The 18,704-nt window shown below is 42.2% G+C and overlaps 1 protein-coding gene across 2 annotated transcripts in view; it reads right to left on the bottom strand.

Annotated features, from left to right (window-relative positions):
- LOC135556954 (talin-2-like) overlaps positions 1 to 18,704 on the bottom strand; it is a 134,870-nt gene that overhangs the window by 84,372 nt on the left and 31,794 nt on the right. The window contains exon 2 of one of the 2 annotated variants that reach the window (XM_064990340.1): positions 8,925 to 8,972. The exons of the other annotated variant lie outside the window; for it this stretch is intronic. The gene's annotated coding sequence lies outside the window, so the exon portion shown is untranslated. The remainder of the gene's footprint in view (positions 1 to 8,924; positions 8,973 to 18,704) is intronic. 2 annotated transcript variants of the gene reach the window in all.

The following is an 18,704-nucleotide window of genomic DNA, read 5'->3' on the forward strand; positions in this document are numbered from 1 at the left end:
TAACAAAGGGGTTGAATACTTATTCACTCAAGACATTTCAGCATTTTATTTTAATTAATTTCAATACAGCTGGGAACAACAAGTCAAATCTCTAAAACCATATTCCACTTTGATATTATGGGGTATTGTGTGTAGGCCAGTGACAAAACATTCCATTTAATTCACTTTAAATTCAGGCTGTAACAACAAAATGTGGAAAAGGGGGTGTGAATACTTTAAAATGTACTGTGCATATTATCCATATAGAGTACTGTGTACACACTATTCAATACATTACTTTCAAAGCAGCCTACAGCCTACATATATGATCTATTTAGTTTCAGCTCACATGATCATTTCCTATGACTTACAACACAATATTCTACAGGCTGCATTGTGTCCCTCAAGTCCTTTCACATTTACATTTAAGTCATTTACCATGTGGGACAGTCCCACCGGTGACACAGCAGCATGGATTTTATCCTAAAGAGATGGAAATCAACACTCTGTCATGTACTAGATACAGCTAGTATCGGAAGTTTACATACACTTAAGTTGAAATCATTAAAACTTGTTTTTCAACCACTCCACAAATGTTTTGGAAAGTCCGTTATGTCATGCATAAAGTAGATGTCCTAAGTCATATTTCTAACAATTGTTTCCAGACAGATTATTTCACTTATAATTCACTCTATCACAATACCAGTGGGTCAAAAGATTAGATACACTAAGTTGACTGCCTTTAAACAGCTTGGAAAATTCCCCAAAAAGTATGTAATGGCTTTCGAAGCTCCTGATAGGCTAATTGACATAATATCAGTCAATTGGAGGTGTACCTGTGGAGGAATTTCAAGTCCTACCTCCAAACTCAGTGCCTCGTTGCTTGAAATCATGGGGAAATCAAAAGAAATCAGCCAAGACCTCAGAAGAAAATTGTAGACCTCCATAAGTCTGGTTCATCCTTGGGAGCAATTTCCAAACGCCTGAAGGTACCATGTTCATCTGTACAAACAAAAGTATGCAAGTATAAACACCATGGGACCACACAGCCGTCATACCGCTCAGGAAGGAGAAGCGTTCTGTCTCCTAGAGATGAACGTACTTTGGTGTGAAAAGTGCAAATCAATCGGAGAATATCAAAGGACCTTGTGAAGATGCTGGAGGAAACGGGTACAAAAGTATCTATATCCACAGTAAAGCAAGTCCTATATCGACATAACCTGAAAGGCCGCTCAGCAAGGAAGAAGCCACTGCTCCAAAACAGACATAAAAAAGCCAGACTACGGTTTGCAACTGCACATGGGGACAAAGATCGTACTTTTTGGAGAAATGTCCTCTGGTCTGATGAAACAAAATAGAACAGTTTGGCCATAATGACCATTATTATGTTTGGAGGAAAATGGGGGAGGCTTGCAAGCTGAAGAATACCATCCCAACCGTGAAGCACGAGGGTGGCATAATCATGTTGTGGGGGTGCTTTGCTGCAGGAGGGACTGGTGCACTTCACAAACTAGATGGCATCATGAAGGAGGGAAAATTAGGTGGATATATTGAAGCAACATCTCAAGACATCAGTCAGGAAGTTAAAGCTTGGTTGCAAATGGGTCTTCCAAGTGGACAATGACCCCAAGCATACTTGCAAAATGGCTTAAGGACAACAAAGTAAAGGTATTGGAGGGGCCATCACAAAGCCCTGACCTCAATCCCATAGAACATTTGTGGGCACAACTGAAAAAGTGTGTGCGAGCAAGGAGTCCTACAAACCTGACTCAGTTACACCTGCTCTGTCAGGAGGAATGGGCCAAAATTCACCCAACTCATTGTGGGAAGCTGGTAGAAGGCTACCCGAAATGTTTGACCCAAGATAAACAACTTAAAGGCAGTGCTACCAAATACTAATTGAGTGTAAACCTCTGACCCACGGGGAATGTGATTAAATAAATAAAAGCTGAAATAATTCTCTACTATTATTCTGAAATTTCACATTCTTAAAATAAAGTGGTGATCCTACATGTCTGGAATTGTGAAAGTGAGTTTAAATGTATTTGGCTGAGGTGTATGTAAACTTCTGACTTCAACTGTAGTTATACATAATCCTCCTACTCATGATTCATCTCAAGCCTCATCACGGCAGCTGCTCGCCTCATCACGGCAGCTGCTCGCCTCATCACGGCAGCTGCTCGCCTCATCACGGCAGCTGCTCGCCTCATCACGGCAGCTGCTCGCCTCATCACGGCAGCTGCTCGCCTCATCACGGCAGCTGCTCGCCTCATCACGGCAGCTGCTAGCTGGAATGAGAACACACAGGACACATTCCATTTTCAAACTCCAGTTCCTAAAGGCTTCAGCTCCAGAAGACGTCTCCCTGCTTGGCCTGCTTCCCAGTCCTGACAGGTGCAGGTACAGGCCACTGGGTTTCTGGCCAGGCTACACAAGTTGACTGTGATGCAGTCAACTTGGAAGGTGGAAGGTGACAAACGACTGCTCCAGTGCCAGCCAGCTGCAGCAAGGGCATTGGCCTAGTGGCCTCTAACCCAGCCAACAGCCATACCAGTGAATTGAAAACCACTAGGAAGAAGACAGCTGTGTGTGAGTGTGAGAGAGTGTGACCATGACGGTGTGACCATGACAGTGTGAGGCAGAGGCCTGCAGCTACACAGCCCCCCCCCCCAGAGTTCTCATCAGGCATAAAGTTCATGGTTTCACTTCATAGCAATACTCAGACTGAACCTTCTGACAGTTAAAGCCACATGAACACATAACTACATTCCCTTGTAAAATGTATAGAGCTATTGACTTTAGCTTACTGATTGAAACATTCTGGCAAACACTTCAGTTCCTTGCACCCCTCTGAAAAATGTGAAACCTGTCAACAGCACGACATCACTTATTTACAGAGCATGTAATTTATCTCTTTTAGAAAACACTTAAATAGCCTAACCACATCATGTAGACCCCAACACACAACGGCTCATAGCCGTTAGCTAGAGTCCCACAACAACATGTGCCCTTGTCTCTAACCATTTTCCAACTGGTATTTTATGAATTGAGGGAGGCTTAGACAGGCAATTCAATGACGCCATGTTGTTCACTAAATATCTTCACATCAACAGAGTCCATGGGAATTGAATGTGATGTCTGCCCTGAAACGTGTTGGTTCCTCAGCCATTGAATAAAGATATGGCAACAACACTGTTCATCGTAGAAGAGAGCTTTGGAGACGGATAAACAAAGCATTTTTGTAGGTAGTTAAATGACATCAACCAAGTCAACAATAAGCAACCACCAACGAACAGTCTGCTCCAGTCCAATACTGTTGGATATATTCATTGTTATTACATTTAGTAGGTTTTTATGTTGTTTAATGTTGTTGGTAGTGTCAAATGTTCTCACTAAAAATAAAAATCTGCCTTCAAAAAAAGAGTGAAGATCCTGTCTTACTTCCAGAGAGGATAGTCTAGGCAGTAGCTTAACCTCTCCACTTCACATCATACTCCTCACTCTTCTGTTAGGTCAGCCTTGAAATGACCCTCCTTAACCTTCCTGATCTATTTCAGTCTGGCATGGTTCTCACTACAAATACCATTAAGTGCTTAAAGGGCTCTACACTGCAAAACTCAATTGATCTTCTTGGCAAGATAACACACAATCAAAAGGATAGGCTCTAGTCTGGCAAGGTTGACGATAAAGGTTAAGAGGAAGAAAAATACACTACATGACCAAAAGTATGTGAACACCTGCAGGTTGAATATCTCATTCCAAAACCATGGGCATTAATGTGGAGTTGATCCCCCTTTGCTGCTTCTGGGAAGGCTTTCCACTAGATGTTGTAACATTGCTGCGGGGACTTGCTTCAGCCACAAGTGCATTGAGGTCGGGCACTGATGTTTGGTGATTAGGCCTGGCTCGCAGTAAGCATTCCAATTCATCCCTACGGTGTTTGATGGGGTTGAAGTCAGAGCTCTGTGCAGGCCAGTAAAGTTCTTCCACACCGATCGACAAACCATTTCTGTATGAACCTCGTCACGCATCGTCATGCTTAAACATGAAAGGGACTTCCCCAAATGGTTGTCACAAAGTTGAAAGCACAGAATCATCTAGAATGTAATTGTACACTGTAGCATGAAGATTTCCCTTCACTGGAACTAAGGGGCCTATGCATGAACCATGAAAAAACAGTCCCAGACCATTATTCCTCCTCCACCAAACTTTACAGTGGCCACTATGCATTTGGGGCAGGTAGCGTTCTTCTGGCATCCGCCAAACCCAGATTTGTCCGTCGGACTGCCCAGAGTCCAATGGCAGCAAGCTTTACGTTACCCCAGCCGACGAACAGTTCTTGTGCTGACATTGCTTCCAGAGGCAGTTTGAAATGCGGTAGTGAATGTTGCAACAGAGGACAGACTATTTTCACATCCTACGCGCTTCAGCACTCAGCCGTCCCGTTGTGAGCTTGTGTGGACTACCACTTTGCGGCTGAGCCGATGTTGCTCCTAGGCGTTTCCACTTCACAATAACAGCACTTACAGTTGCCTGGGGCAGCTCTAGCAGGGCAGAAATTTGATGAACTGACTTGCTGGAAATGTAGAATCCTATGACGGTGCCATGCTTAAAGTCACTGAGCTCTTCAGTAAGGCCATTCTACGGTCAATACACCGGTCAGCAACCTGTGTGGCTGAACTAGCAGAGTCCACTCATTTGAAGGGGTGTCCACATACTTTTATATATATAGTGTAAATAAATTAATTGAACCAGCGGCAGAAGTAAAATTACGTAGTGAATGGTTGCATTCCTGTAATAGAATTCATTTAAAAAAAAATCAAATGATCTACAACCACTTAATTACATGATTTTGCGCCCGCTAGTCGTGTTTTCAATGTTAATCCTGTAAAATCAGCAACAGGGCTGGCCCAATTAATGAGTTGATTTGCAGATGTGTCGCATGGAATTCTTACATGGTCTTAACCTGTATTTTTTCTAAAATCAAATCAATGTTTATTGTTTGGGTACACAGATTTGCAGATGTTATCGCAGGTGCCAAGAAATGCTAGGTGTTTCTAGCTCTCAACAGTGCAGTAATGACTAGCAACATAATCCAAAAAGTGAAATTAAAGAATATAAATTTATGTCTGAAAAAATGTAATTAACAACCCAAATAGCACTGTCAAAGTAATCCAAATACAATCTACACCGGATAAATCTACACAAGATATAATAAGAATGATATGTACAGTAGTAGATATATTAGTGAGTCAAGAATACAGTATAAAAGTATGTGGTGTGTATCAGTGTAACTAAAAGACAATGTACAGTAGTAGAAATATTAGAATGCGCTATGTCAAGAATACAGCATATAAATACACAGAACCAAACCCCATATCAAAATGAATAGAATTACAGGAAATTAGCTTTCAGACCTGAGCTGCTAATGATCTGCGCTTTCAACGGAGCATCCTGGAAAACTTATGGAAACCACTATTTGATTGAGTAGGAAACCACTGACTTCCCTCAGGAGAGGTTAGAGCTCTAAATAGAAAATTACAACTAATTTCCCTTGTTCAACTAATGCCCCATATTTAGGCAATTATCCATACGTAATTATAGTATATGGATCTGTTTTTACAAATCGAGTGCAACAAACAGTGTAACACAAACCAGCTGTAAAAAGCTATTAGGATATCAATTTCTCCTGGCTGTGGAAATAAGCCAGAACATATGCTTCCAACATTGAATATCACCATGAAAGTAAATGACTTCTGCATAATTGAGAAGTAATGAAATGATCCCAAAGCATCGTACAAACTAGGCTTTTTATTCATCGCAAGGGGACCAAGTGCACAAAAGAGGGACAACGGGATTCTTAGTAGTGTAACAGTCCCGTGTGTCTCAGTTGGTAGAGCATGGCGCTTGCAACGACAGGGTTGTTGGTTCGATTCCCACAGGGGACCAGTACAGAAAAATTATGAAAAATGTATGCACTCATTACTGTAAGTCCCTCTGGATAAGAGTTTCTGTTAATGACAAATCATTAAAAAAGTGTTAAATAAACACTTAGCTGATGGTACAATAGCTTCAAATGTGAAAGCTAGGGCAAGCACAACCCACACAACAGCGCAGTCTTCATCAAGATTGAAAACAACCTTCACAAATCACCCCAGTCAGATATTTGCCGTAGTGATTATGCTGTAGCTGAGCACCAATAAACATCTCACACAGACAGACTTGGCAGATATCCAAGGCACAACTTTGATTACTTATCTACGAACTCAGGCAAAACCAAACAGGAAAGATGGCCACTCATCTGAGTCCAGTCTCACCACACAATTGGCTCGTCTCTCAAGAGTTTTTTTATTTACTGAGCATTCCTTCCCAAGATGATAAACTAATCTTACAGATCTATAAACTGTGGAAATGAAGGCAACTGAATGTGTGTGTGTGTGTAAATTAATGCATAAATGAAGAAGCTACCTTCACTACAGTTTTCTAGAATGTTTCTTTACCACAAAAGAGCTGCTACTATTATGGTGCTAGTTCAATCAGAGATCCATTAGCCCTGAGAGCTGGTGGCCTTGGTGCTGCACTGATTGACTATGACTGGAGTGGACACCACAGAGAGCTACGACAGAACATCAGCAGGACTTTAATACATAGAGATGAGAAGGTCATTGAGACCCATTAGTGAGCACCAAGTGAACATTTCCTTTATTGGTACCCAGAGGATAGGACACTCAGCAGTGTGCTGATGACAGCCAACATATTTATACTTCCCTAGTTTCCCCTCTCTTTCCCTTTCTCACTCAGACCACCAGCCACAATGCTAATGAGCCACACAACACAGCAACTACTGCTGTGGCGATGGTATTAATGACACACAGTGGGGAAAACTGAGGTGTAATATAGATCATTTGGCTATACGTCTAGAACCATTTTATCCTCGCACTACTCCTAAACTAAGCTTATATCTCCTTAAAAATACCATGTAGCTCGCCAGCGAAGCAAAGCCTTGAACAGGGTTCCAAATTAAATCTGTCAGAACCCTAGGACTTCACTAATCTCAGAAAAACTCAGATACCCACAGCTCCTCCAACTCATTTCAGAATCAAGTCGCATCGAGTAGCCGAGCACTGTGAGCACCATACATCCAGAGAGAGTTAATTGCTCTGTGAAACCAGTTGCAGAGTCAGCATTGAAGTACGGCCCCCACAGCCATGGAGAACTACAAGTACACACAAGCAGGGCTGTGGTCTACAACCCCAGCTACACAGCTCTCCTCTCCTCCTAGTGTGTGTGGAGGCATCTGGAGTGGGGGCTAGCTGCTGACTATTACCACGGTCAGCTAGCAGGACCAAACTATTACCACTAGAGGTCGACTGATTAATCGGAATGGCCGATTAATTAAGGCCTATTTCAAGTTTTCATAAAATATGAATAATCTGTATTTTTGGACACCGATTTGGCTGATTATTATGATTTATTTATTTACACCTTAATTTAACTAGGCAAGTCAGTTAAGCACACATTCTTATTTCAATGACGGCCTAGGAACGGTGGGTTAACTGCCTCGTACAGGGTCAGAACAACAGATGTTTACCTTGTCAGCTCGGGGGATTCAATCTTGCAACCTTACAGTTAACTAGTCCAACGCTCTAACCACGTGATTACATTGCACTCCACGAGGAGACTGCCTGTTACACGAATGCAGTAGAAGCAAATGTAAGTTGCTAGCTAGCATTGAACTTATCTTGTAAAAAACTATCAATCATAATCACTAGTTAACTACACATGGTTGATGATATTACTAGTTTATCTAGCGTGTCCTGCGTTGCATATAATTGAGGCGGTGCGTATCGTTGCTCCAATGTGTACCGAACCATAAACATCAATGCCTTTCATAAAAGCAATACACAGAAGTATATATTTTTAAACCTGCATATTTAGCTCAAATAAACCCAGGTTAGCAGGCAGTATTAACCAGGTGAGATTGTGTCACTTCTCTAGCGTTCATTGCACCAGAATCAGTGTATATGCCACAGTTTGGGCCACATCATTTGCCAGAATTTGACGTAATTATGACATAACATTGAAGGCTGTGCAACGTAACAGGAATATTTAGACTTATGGATGCCACCTGTTAGATAAAATACGGAACGGTTCTGTATTTCACCGAAAGAATAAACGTCTTGTTTTAGAGATGATAGTTTACGGATTTGACCATATTAATGACCTAAGGCTCGTATTTCTGTGTGTTATTATGTTATAACTAAGTCTATGATTTGATAGAGCAGTCTGACTGAGCGATGGTAGGTAGCAGCAGGCTCGTAAGCATTCATTCAAACAGCACTTTCGTGCGTTTGCCAGCAGCTGTTTATGACTTCAAGCCTATCAACTCCCGAGAATAGGCTGGTGTAACCAAAGTGAAAATGACTAGCTCGTTAGCGGGGTGCGTGCTAATAGCGTGTGTGAGTGAGAGAGAGAGAACAGTAAAGAGAGATATCTGGACTCTCTTCCTGCTATACTCTGTTAACTCTTTCCACTCACTCTTCTATGCTCCACTTCCACAGGTCTCCTTGGCAACCAGGCAATGTTTGGGCCATTCTTTGCCCAACTACCCTCTGACTATGCAAACGTGACACTCCTGGGGTCACCAACGGTGAAGGGATTAAAGGTACGGATGTCATGTGGTGTTTAAACAACACTCACGAACACCACCATGATGATATGAACAATAATATATGCCACTTTGTGGCTTTACAAGTCTGGAAACATAAGACAACCATCCTTCTAAGTAGATTATTTGCAAATGTGTGGAGATGGAGACGCCATTTAATGAAAGGTGTTGGCCGAAGCCATATAAAGATATGAACCATGTTTCTGAAGCTTTGGTTAGAAGTAGGAGCAGTGGATTTCAAAACGATCTCCATAATCTCTAGCACATTCAGTCTTACCTTATCGCTGAGGGTAATGCAGCCTAGGATATCTGCAGATATTCACAACTGAAAAAACAAGAGAATTCATGAGCTAATGTGAACAGAGATAAAATAAGAGGTTAAGAACAATACATAACAGATGAATGTATCCCACATACAGTGCATTTGGAAAGTATTCAGACCCCTTGACTCTCCCACATTATATTTTGTTATGAACATTAAAAAATGGATGAAATTGTTTCCCCCCCTCAATCTACAGTCGTGGCCAAAAGTTTTGAGAATGACACAAATATTAATTTTCACTAAGTCTGTTGCCTCAGTTTGTATAATGGCAATTTGCATATACTCCAGAATGTTATGAAGAGTGATCAGATGAATTGCAATTCATTGCAAAGTCCCTCTTTGCCATGCAAATGAACTGAATCCCCAAAAAACATTTCCACTGTTTTTCAGCCCTGACACAAAAGGACCAGCTGACATTATGTCAGTGCTTCTCTCGTTAACACAGGTGTGAGTGTTGACAAGGACAAGGCTGGATATCACTCTGTCATGCTGATTGAGTTCGAATAACAGAATGGAAGCTTCAAACGGAGGGTGGTGCTTGGAATCATTGTTCTTCCTCTGTCAATCATGGTTACCTACAAGGAAACAAGTGCAGTCATCATTGCTTTGCACAAAAAGGGCTTCACAGGCAAGGATATAAGATTGCACCTAAATCAACCATTTATCAGATCATCAAGAACTTCAAGGAGAGCGGTTTAATTGCTGTGAAGAAGGCTTCAGGGCGCCCAAGAAAGTCCAGCAAGCGGCAGGACCGTCTCCTAAAGTTAATTCAGCTGCAGGATCGTGGCACCACCATTACAGAGCTAGCTCAAGAATGGCAGCAGGCAGGTGTGAGTGCATCTGCAAGCACAGTGACGCAAATACTTTGAGGATGGCCTGGTGTCAAGAAGGGTAGCAAAGAACCCACTTCTCTCCAGGAAAAACATCAGGGACAGACATTCTACAAAAGGTACAGGGATTGCACTGCTGAGGACTGGGGCAAAGTCATTTTCTCTGATGAATCCCCTTTCCGGTTGTTTGGGGCATCTGGAAAAAAGCTTGTCCGGAGAAGACAAGGTGAGCGCTACCATCAGTCCTGTGTCAAGCCAACAGTAAAGCATCCTGAGACCATTCATGTGTGGGGTTGCTTCTCAGCCTAGGGAGTGGGCTCACTCACAATTTTGCCTAAGAACACAGCCATGAATAAAGAATGGTACCAACACATCCTCTGAGAGCAACGTCTCCCAACCATCCAGGAACAGTTTGGTGACGAACAATGCCCTTTCCAGCATGATGGAGCACCTTGCCATAAGGCAAAAGTGATAACTAAGTGGCTCAGGGAACAAAACATTGATATTTTGGGTCCATGGCCAGGAAACTCTCCCCAGACCTTAATCCCATTGAGAACTTGTGGTCAATCCTCAAAGAGGCGGGTGGACAAACAAAAACCCACATATTCTTACCAACTCCAAACATTGATTATGCAAGAATGGGCTGCCATCAGTCAGGATGTGGCCCAGAAGTTAATTGACAGCATGCCAGGGCGGATTGCAGAGGTCTTTGCATCAACTTCATGTAATTGTCAATAAAAGCCTTTGACACTTATGAAATGCTTGTAATTATACTTCAGTATTCCATAGTAACATTGACAAAAATATCTAAAGACAATGAAGCAGCAAACTTTGTGGAAATTAATATTTGTGTCATTCTCAAAACCTTTGGCCATGACTGCACACACAATACCCCCTCAATGACAAAGCAAAAACAGGTTTAGACATCTTTGCAAAAAAATAAAAATTGAAACATCACATTTACATAAGTATTCAAACCCTTTACGCAGTACTTTATTACAGCCTTGAGTCTTCTTGGGTATGACGCTACAAGTTTGGCACAACTGTATTTGGGGAGTTTCTCACATTCTTCTCTGCAGATCCTCGTCCCGATACCACTCCTGCATTGCCTTGACTGTGTGCTTAGGGTCGTTGTCCTGTTGGAAGGTGAACCTTTGCCCCCAGTCTGAGGTCCTAATCGCTCTGGAGCAGGTTTTCATCAAGGATCTCTGCACTTTGCTGCATTCATCTGTCACCTCCCTGACCAAGGCCCTTCTTCCCCGATTGCTCAGTTTGGCCGGGTGACCAGCTCTAGGAAGAGTCTTGGTGATACCAAACTTCATCCATTTAAAAATGGAGGCCACTGTGTTCTTGAGGACCTTCAATGCTGCAGACATTTTTTTGTACTCTTCCCCAGATCTGCGCCTTGACAAAATCCCGGCTCGGAGCTCTACGGACAATTCCTTCGAACTCATGGCTTGGTTTTTGCTCTGACATGCACTGTCAACTGTTGGACCTTATATAGACAGGAGTGTGCCTTTCCAAATCATGTCCAATCAATTGAATTTACCACAGGACTCCAATCAAGTTGCAGAAACATCTCAAAGATGATCAATGGAAACAGGATACATCTGAGCTCAATTTCGAGTCTCATAGCAAAGGGTCTGAATACTTAAGGTATGTTTTTTTATTTTATAAATTGGCAAACATTTCAAAAAAGCTGTTTTTACTTTGTCCTTATAGGGTATTGTGTGTAAATTGATGAGGATTGTATTTGATCAATTTTAGAATAAGGTTGTAACATAACACAATGTGGAAAAATTCAAGGAGTCTGAATATTTTCCGAATGCACTGTGTCAGCAGCTTCACTAAACTAGAGCAGTATTATCCCATAGAGATGCTACTATGAAGCAGAACGCTCAAAACTAGATATTTATTGGCCCTGATATTTGCAGTAGGCCATATGCCATTCTTTAATAGGCAGTGCTTGAGAATGAACACACTGTTCAACATGTCGGATAATTGTTCATCAGCTAACCATTAGGACATTATGACTGGTTAAATGAATGAGCATTACTTAATAGGAATCAAGCCTCAGTCACCACAAGACCGCATAAATTGAAAAGCAGAAACAAATAAGAGCATGATAGTGATTTCATATAACACAAGATCATACTCAAATGTCAGTTTTCAAGGATAGCAAGAGGAGCAAAGAAACTAATTCAGGAGGAAGTGTATGAGGAGGTCAAATCAAACTGCTGCATTCAGCTGAAAGATAGACAGTAACTGATAACTGTTGTGAATTTGATCACCTACTTACTCATTATTCCTTCTATTGTACACCTCGGCTTTTAACCCTTTGGGGGTTCGCCACCCCAACCCGAAACACTGCTAATGTGTGGATTTTAATACTAGCACCAACAACCCCATTTTGAAAGTCAAATGTGCTCAATTCAAACATAACTGCCAGAGAGGCTGCCGGTGGGACGGTTTTAGGTTTCTTCTGGTAACGGGTCTACTGCACATCACAGTCATTTCTGAAACTCCTCTGAGACGCAGTGAAAGACAGCCAGGCGACAAGAAGCCCAGTCACAGCAGGTGAGGACAGAAACAGTGGGAAAGAGCACCAACACAGCAGGTGAGGACAGAAACAGTGGGAAAGAGCACCAACACAGCAGGTGAGGACAGAAACGGTGGGAAAGAGCACCAACACAGCAGGTGAGGACAGAAACGGTGGGAAAGAGCACCAACACAGCAGGTGAGGACAGAAACGGTGGGAAAGAGCACCAACACAGCAGGTGAGGACAGAAACGGTGGGAAAGAGCACCAACACAGCAGGTGAGGACAGAAACGGTGGGAAAGAGCACCAACACAGCAGGTGAGGACAGAAACGGTGGGAAAGAGCACCAACACAGCAGGTGAGGACAGAAACGGTCCTGCTTGTCAGGTGGGGGTGAGATGGGGTGTACTGTACTCCAGCAACCTAGGCCTAATCAGACCCCTCCACATACTGTACAACTAACCATGGCTGCTTATGAAATGGCACCCCATTTTAATTTATAGTGCACTACTTCTTCTGGCAAATAAAGTAGTGCACTATAGGGAATATGGTTCCATCACAGCCAGCATGTTATTCTCACTTACTAAAGGCTATGAATACCTGGAAAAGGAGATAATAAGGTATTAATGAACTGATCAGCTCAGATGTCAGCCTCCAGCTAAATAAATGTTGAGAATAAGACTTACAGAGAAAGTAGAATCTTATGTACATACAGTGGGGCAAAAAGTATTTAGTCAGCCACCAATTGTGCAAGTTCTCCCACTTAAAAAGATGAGGCCTGTAATTTTCATCATAGGTACACTTCAACTATGACAGACAAAATGAGAAAACAAAATCCAGAAAATCACATTGTAGGATTTTTAATTTAAGTATTTATGTAAGTATTTATTTGCAAATTATGGTGGAAAATAAGTATTTGGTCAATAACAAAAGTTTCTCAATACTTTGTTATATACCCTTTGTTGGCAATGACAGAGATCAAACGTTTTCTGTAAGTCTTCACAAGGTTTTCACACACTGTAGCTTGTATTTTGGCCCATTCCTCCATGCAGATCTCCTCTAGAGCAGTGATGTTTTGGGGCTGTTGCTGGGCAACACGGACTTTCAACTCCCTCCAAAGATTTTCTATGGGGTTGAGATCTGGAGACTGGCTAGGCCACTCCAGGACCTTGAAATGCTTCTTACGAAGCCAGTCCTTCATTGCCCGGGCAGTGTGTTTGGGATCATTGTCATGCTGAAAGACCCAGCCACGTTTCATCTTCAATGCCCTTGCTGAAGGAAGAAGGTTTTCCCTCAAAATCTCACGATACATGGCCCCATTTATTCTTTCCTTTACACGGATCAGTCGTCCTGGTCCCTTTGCAGAAAAACCCATCAGCCCCAAAGCATGATGTTTCCACCCCCATGCTTCACAGTAGGTATGTTGTTCTTTGGATGCAACTTAGCATTCTTTGTCCTCCAAACACGACGAGTTGAGTTTTTACCAAAAAGTTATATTTTGGTTTCATCTGACCATATGACATTCTCCCAATCTTCTTCTGGATCATCCAAATGCTCTCTAGCAAACTTCAGACGGGCCTAGACATGTACTGGCTGAAGCAGGGGGACACGTCTGGCACTGCAGGATTTGAGTCCCTGGCGGCGTAGTGTGTTACTGATGGTAGGCTTTGTTACTTTGGTCCCAGCTCTCTGCAGGTCATTCACTAGGCCCCCCCCCGTGTGGTTCTGAGAATTTTGCTCACTGTTCTTGTGATCATTTTGACCCCCCACAGGGTGAGATCTTGCGTGGAGCCCCAGATCGAGGGAGATTATCAGTGGTCTTGTATGTCTTCCATTTCCTAATAATTGCTCCCACAGTTGATTTCTTCAAACCAAGCTACTTACCTATTGCAGATTCAGTCTTCCCAGCCTGGTGCAGGTCTACATTTTGTTTCTGGTGTCCTTTGACAGCTCTTTGGTCTTGGCCATAGTGGAGTTTGAAGTGTGACTGTTTGAGGTTGTGGACAGGTGTTTTTCAAAACAGGTGCCATTAATACAGGTAACGAGTGGAGGACAGAGGATTCTCTTAAAGAAGACGTTACAAGTCTGTGAGAGCCAGAAATCTTGCTTGTTTGTAGGTGACCAAATACTTATTTTCCACCATAATTTGCAAATAAATTCATTTAAAAAATCCTATGTGATTTTCTGGATTTTGTTTCTCCTTTTGTCTGTCATAGTTGAAGTGTACCTATATTGAAAATTACAGGCCTCTCTCTAATTTTAAGTGGGAGAACTTGCGAAATTGGTGGCTGACTAAATACTTTTTTGCCCCACTGTATGTGGGATGTTAATTTCATTTTAATTTGCTGTTGCAGGAAATTCAAACTTGTAACGTATTTAAGGTTTAAAAAGGTTTCTAAAGTTTGTAATTTCCACTTTAAAATGTCAGACGTGATTTGCTTTAACTAAAAATGTTTCAACCCCCACAAAATTTGCCATATAATCCACATTTCCTGTTGTTGTAGGATTATTTTCAAACTGTGAGAAAATGGTCAAATTAATATCTTGCATCTGTACTACATGAAAGACACCTGCATTCCTGTCATTCTGTATTCTAAAGCCCCAGAGCTTTGGACATGAAAACTAAATTGTGCTTGATACAGCGTTCAAAAGTCCACCCTGATGAAGCCTACAGAAATGTCTCTACCTTGGTACAGCTTACAGTACTAGCTGATTTTACTACATTGAAACAAATCCTGCTTTCAGAAAGTGTAAGGTAATCTTTGGTGGAAACACACCATCTCATTCCCTGGAGGGGTGTAGAGGTGGGGCTCACATGGCCATATAACCACTGCAATCTGTGGAGTAACAATGCACAACATGTGACTCCATTGTTGGGCTCCATGTACCAACTATTTCCACAGTGTTTCATACAGCAAGGTGGACAGACTGAGGGCCCTGCAGACAATGTGGTGCCAAGGGAAACTTTCCCGGCCAGAGGTGAAAATGGCTTTTTAATAAAGCTGCACTCGATGGTATCCCAATTTAACACTATCCCCTGACCACTCCCATTCATTTCAACAACAGTCTGATTAACACCAGAACCGCTGGGCCTCGAGGGACCAGCTCCTTTTTATAACAATTTTTTTTTAAATTGTTCACATCCCCTCGCTCATCAACTCACCCCTTCTCCCCATGATACTTAATCTTGTTTAATCTGTTATACATGTGAAATTCTTGTTGGTATAGTTTAGGTTCATTTGAAGCAATTGTCGTGGTGATCAACTGGGCACGACATCTTCAACTGTTGTGAGAAGGAGGGGAGCAGGCCCTAGTGTTGGGAGGAGGAATGGGGAAATGTTATTCCAAACTTTATCCGCAATATTTAATTATATTTTGTTGCGACTCCAGCGATACCTCGGTCAATTCTACATGTAACTGCCAAAATAAAGGAAAAACTTTAGTAAATAAGGGATACAAAGTATATTGAAAGCATGGGGGTGCTTCCACACAGGAAGTCCCAGACAATTGTAGAATCTATGCCAAGGCACATTGAAGCTTGTCTGGCATCTCGTGGTGGGCCAACCCTATAAAGACACTATGTTGGCGTTTCCTTTATTTTGGTAGTTACCTGTAGCAGCAGGCTACACAGAGAATGCAACAGCTGGATAGGGGAAATGGCTCAAGTCACGCAAAAGGTCAAGTAACTTTGCGGATAAAGTTTGGAATGACACAATTTAATGTGTACATCTAAAGAATTGCATCACTATACTGAGAGCTTTGCCATTTCTAAATGGACGTATTGGGTTGTTTTGGGAACCTTGGGTTATTCAAGGCCCCCATACTACACAACGAGGATGAGGAAGTGATTTGCGGTAAGTTTCTCAAAAACATGAAATCACAAAAGGTGTCATTTACATCAAAAAGAGATTTGGTTTTAAAAAAGAACATCCTTTAAGATTTTACGACTGTTATATGGACTTACAGTGCCTTCAGAAAGTATTCACACTCCTTATGTGTTAATATGTTTGAAACATCGAATTGCAATAAAATCAAGGTATCGAATCGCAATACATACAGAATCGTGAGAATCGCAATTCATATCGTATCGGCACCTAAGTATTTTTCGGCCCCTGTTATTTCCCTGCCCTAGAGTGTTGCTACTCGATACTCACTGAGGCCCACTAATGGTCTGGCATGCATCCCAAATGGCAACCTATTCCCTATATGGTGCACTGCTTTTGACCAGAGCCCAATGAGCCGTGGTCAAAAGCAGTGCACTATATGGGAAGAGTGCTATTTGAGACGCGGTCCTGGTGTCTTCGGCCACCCTCCCCCATGCATCACAGCAGGCCCAGCTATGTCATTAGCTAAGTGGGGCCAATGGAATGTGGGTCTTAGTAAATGCAGGGGAGAGATTCACATGTGGCCAAAAGACTCTGGGCCTACCTACTTGTCTGGGGCTACCTACTTGTCTGGGGCTACCTACTTGTCTGGGCCTACCTACTTGTCTGGGCCTACCTACTTGTCTGGGCCTACCACCCCTCACTACTTACCCACCTGCGTAATATCAACCATAGGCTTGCTTTGCCAAACTCATGTGGGGTGAAGAGACGAGAATATATTAACCATATAATTCCGACAACGAGGCCTTTAGTCTGTAAGAAAGAATATTGTATCCTTCAAACAAAACCAGAAATGATCCAAAAGAGAACAGATAAGTCTGTTTCTCGACTATGCATCCTTGTGAGTAAAGGCAGTTGAGGAAACTGCAAGTTCTGCACTTCAATAAGCACAGAACACAGGAGCAGGATATCGACCATCTACATCGATTGTTGGTTGCTTTCCACAACCATAAGACCAAATAATTTTTGATCTATTTAAATCAAAATAGCTTACCTGCTTCTTGTAGCAGGCATTATAGAAAATGAACACAGGTCACATAAAATCTCTCGTGCTAGTGAGTAGCCAGCTAATCTTTCAATTTCAATTCCTTATATAATTGTGTTTTGTGCTTATTGCACATTTATAAAAACCCACTAGACAGCTAGTGTAAGAGTCCTTGGCTACAATGCTGCAAGCGGTACTGGTTATGCACATTTATAAAAACCTACTAGACAGCTAGCGTAAGAGTCCTTGGCTACAATGCTGCAAGCGGTACTGGTTATGCACATTTATAAAAACCCACTAGACAGCTAGTGTAAGAGTCCTTGGCTACAATGCTGCAAGCGGTACTGGTTATGTACATTTATAAAAACCCACTAGACAGCTAGCGTAAGAGTCCTTGGCTACAATGCTGCAAGCGGTACTGGTTATGTACATTTATAAAAACCCACTAGACAGCTAGCGTAAGAGTCCTTGGCTACAATGCTGCAAGCGGTACTGGTTATGTACATTTATAAAAACCCACTAGACAGCTAGCGTAAGAGTCCTTGGCTACAATGCTGCAAGCGGTACTGGTTATGTACATTTATAAAAACCCACTAGGCAGCTAGCGTAAGAGTCCTTGGCTACAATGCTGCAAGCGGTACTGGTTATGAACATTTATAAAAACCCACTAGGCAGCTAGTGTAAGAGTCCTTGGCTACAATGCTGCAAGCGGTACTGGTTATGAACATTTATAAAAACCCACTAGACAGCTAGTGTAAGAGTCCTTGGCTACAATGCTGCAAGCGGTACTGGTTATGCACATTTATAAAAACCCACTAGACAGCTAGTGTAAGAGTCCTTGGCTACAATGCTGCAAGCGGTACTGGTTATGCACATTTATAAAAACCCACTAGACAGCTAGTGTAAGAGTCCTTGGCTACAATGCTGCAAGCGGTACTGGTTATGCACATTTATAAAAACCCACTAGACAGCTAGTGTAAGAGTCCTTGGCTACAATGCTGCAAGCGGTACTGGTTATGCACATTTATAAAAACCCACTAGACAGCTAGTGTAAGAGTCCTTGGCTACAATGCTGCAAGCGGTACTGGTTATGCACATTTATAAAAACCCACTAGACAGCTAGTGTAAGAGTCCTTGGCTACAATGCTGCAAGCGGTACTGGTTATGCACATTTATAAAAACCCACTAGACAGCTAGTGTAAGAGTCCTTGGCTACAATGCTGCAAGCGGTACTGGTTATGCACATTTATAAAAACCCACTAGACAGCTAGTGTAAGAGTCCTTGGCTACAATGCTGCAAGCGGTACTGGTTATGCACATTTATAAAAACCCACTAGGCAGCTAGTGTAAGAGTCCTTGGCTACAATGCTGCAAGCGGTACTGGTTATGCACATTTATAAAAACCCACTAGACAGCTAGTGTAAGAGTCCTTGGCTACAATGCTGCAAGCGGTACTGGTTATGTACATTTATAAAAACCCACTAGACAGCTAGTGTA

This window comes from Oncorhynchus masou, chromosome 2, assembly GCF_036934945.1.
Source record: "Oncorhynchus masou masou isolate Uvic2021 chromosome 2, UVic_Omas_1.1, whole genome shotgun sequence".
Taxonomy (NCBI): domain Eukaryota; kingdom Metazoa; phylum Chordata; class Actinopteri; order Salmoniformes; family Salmonidae; genus Oncorhynchus; species Oncorhynchus masou.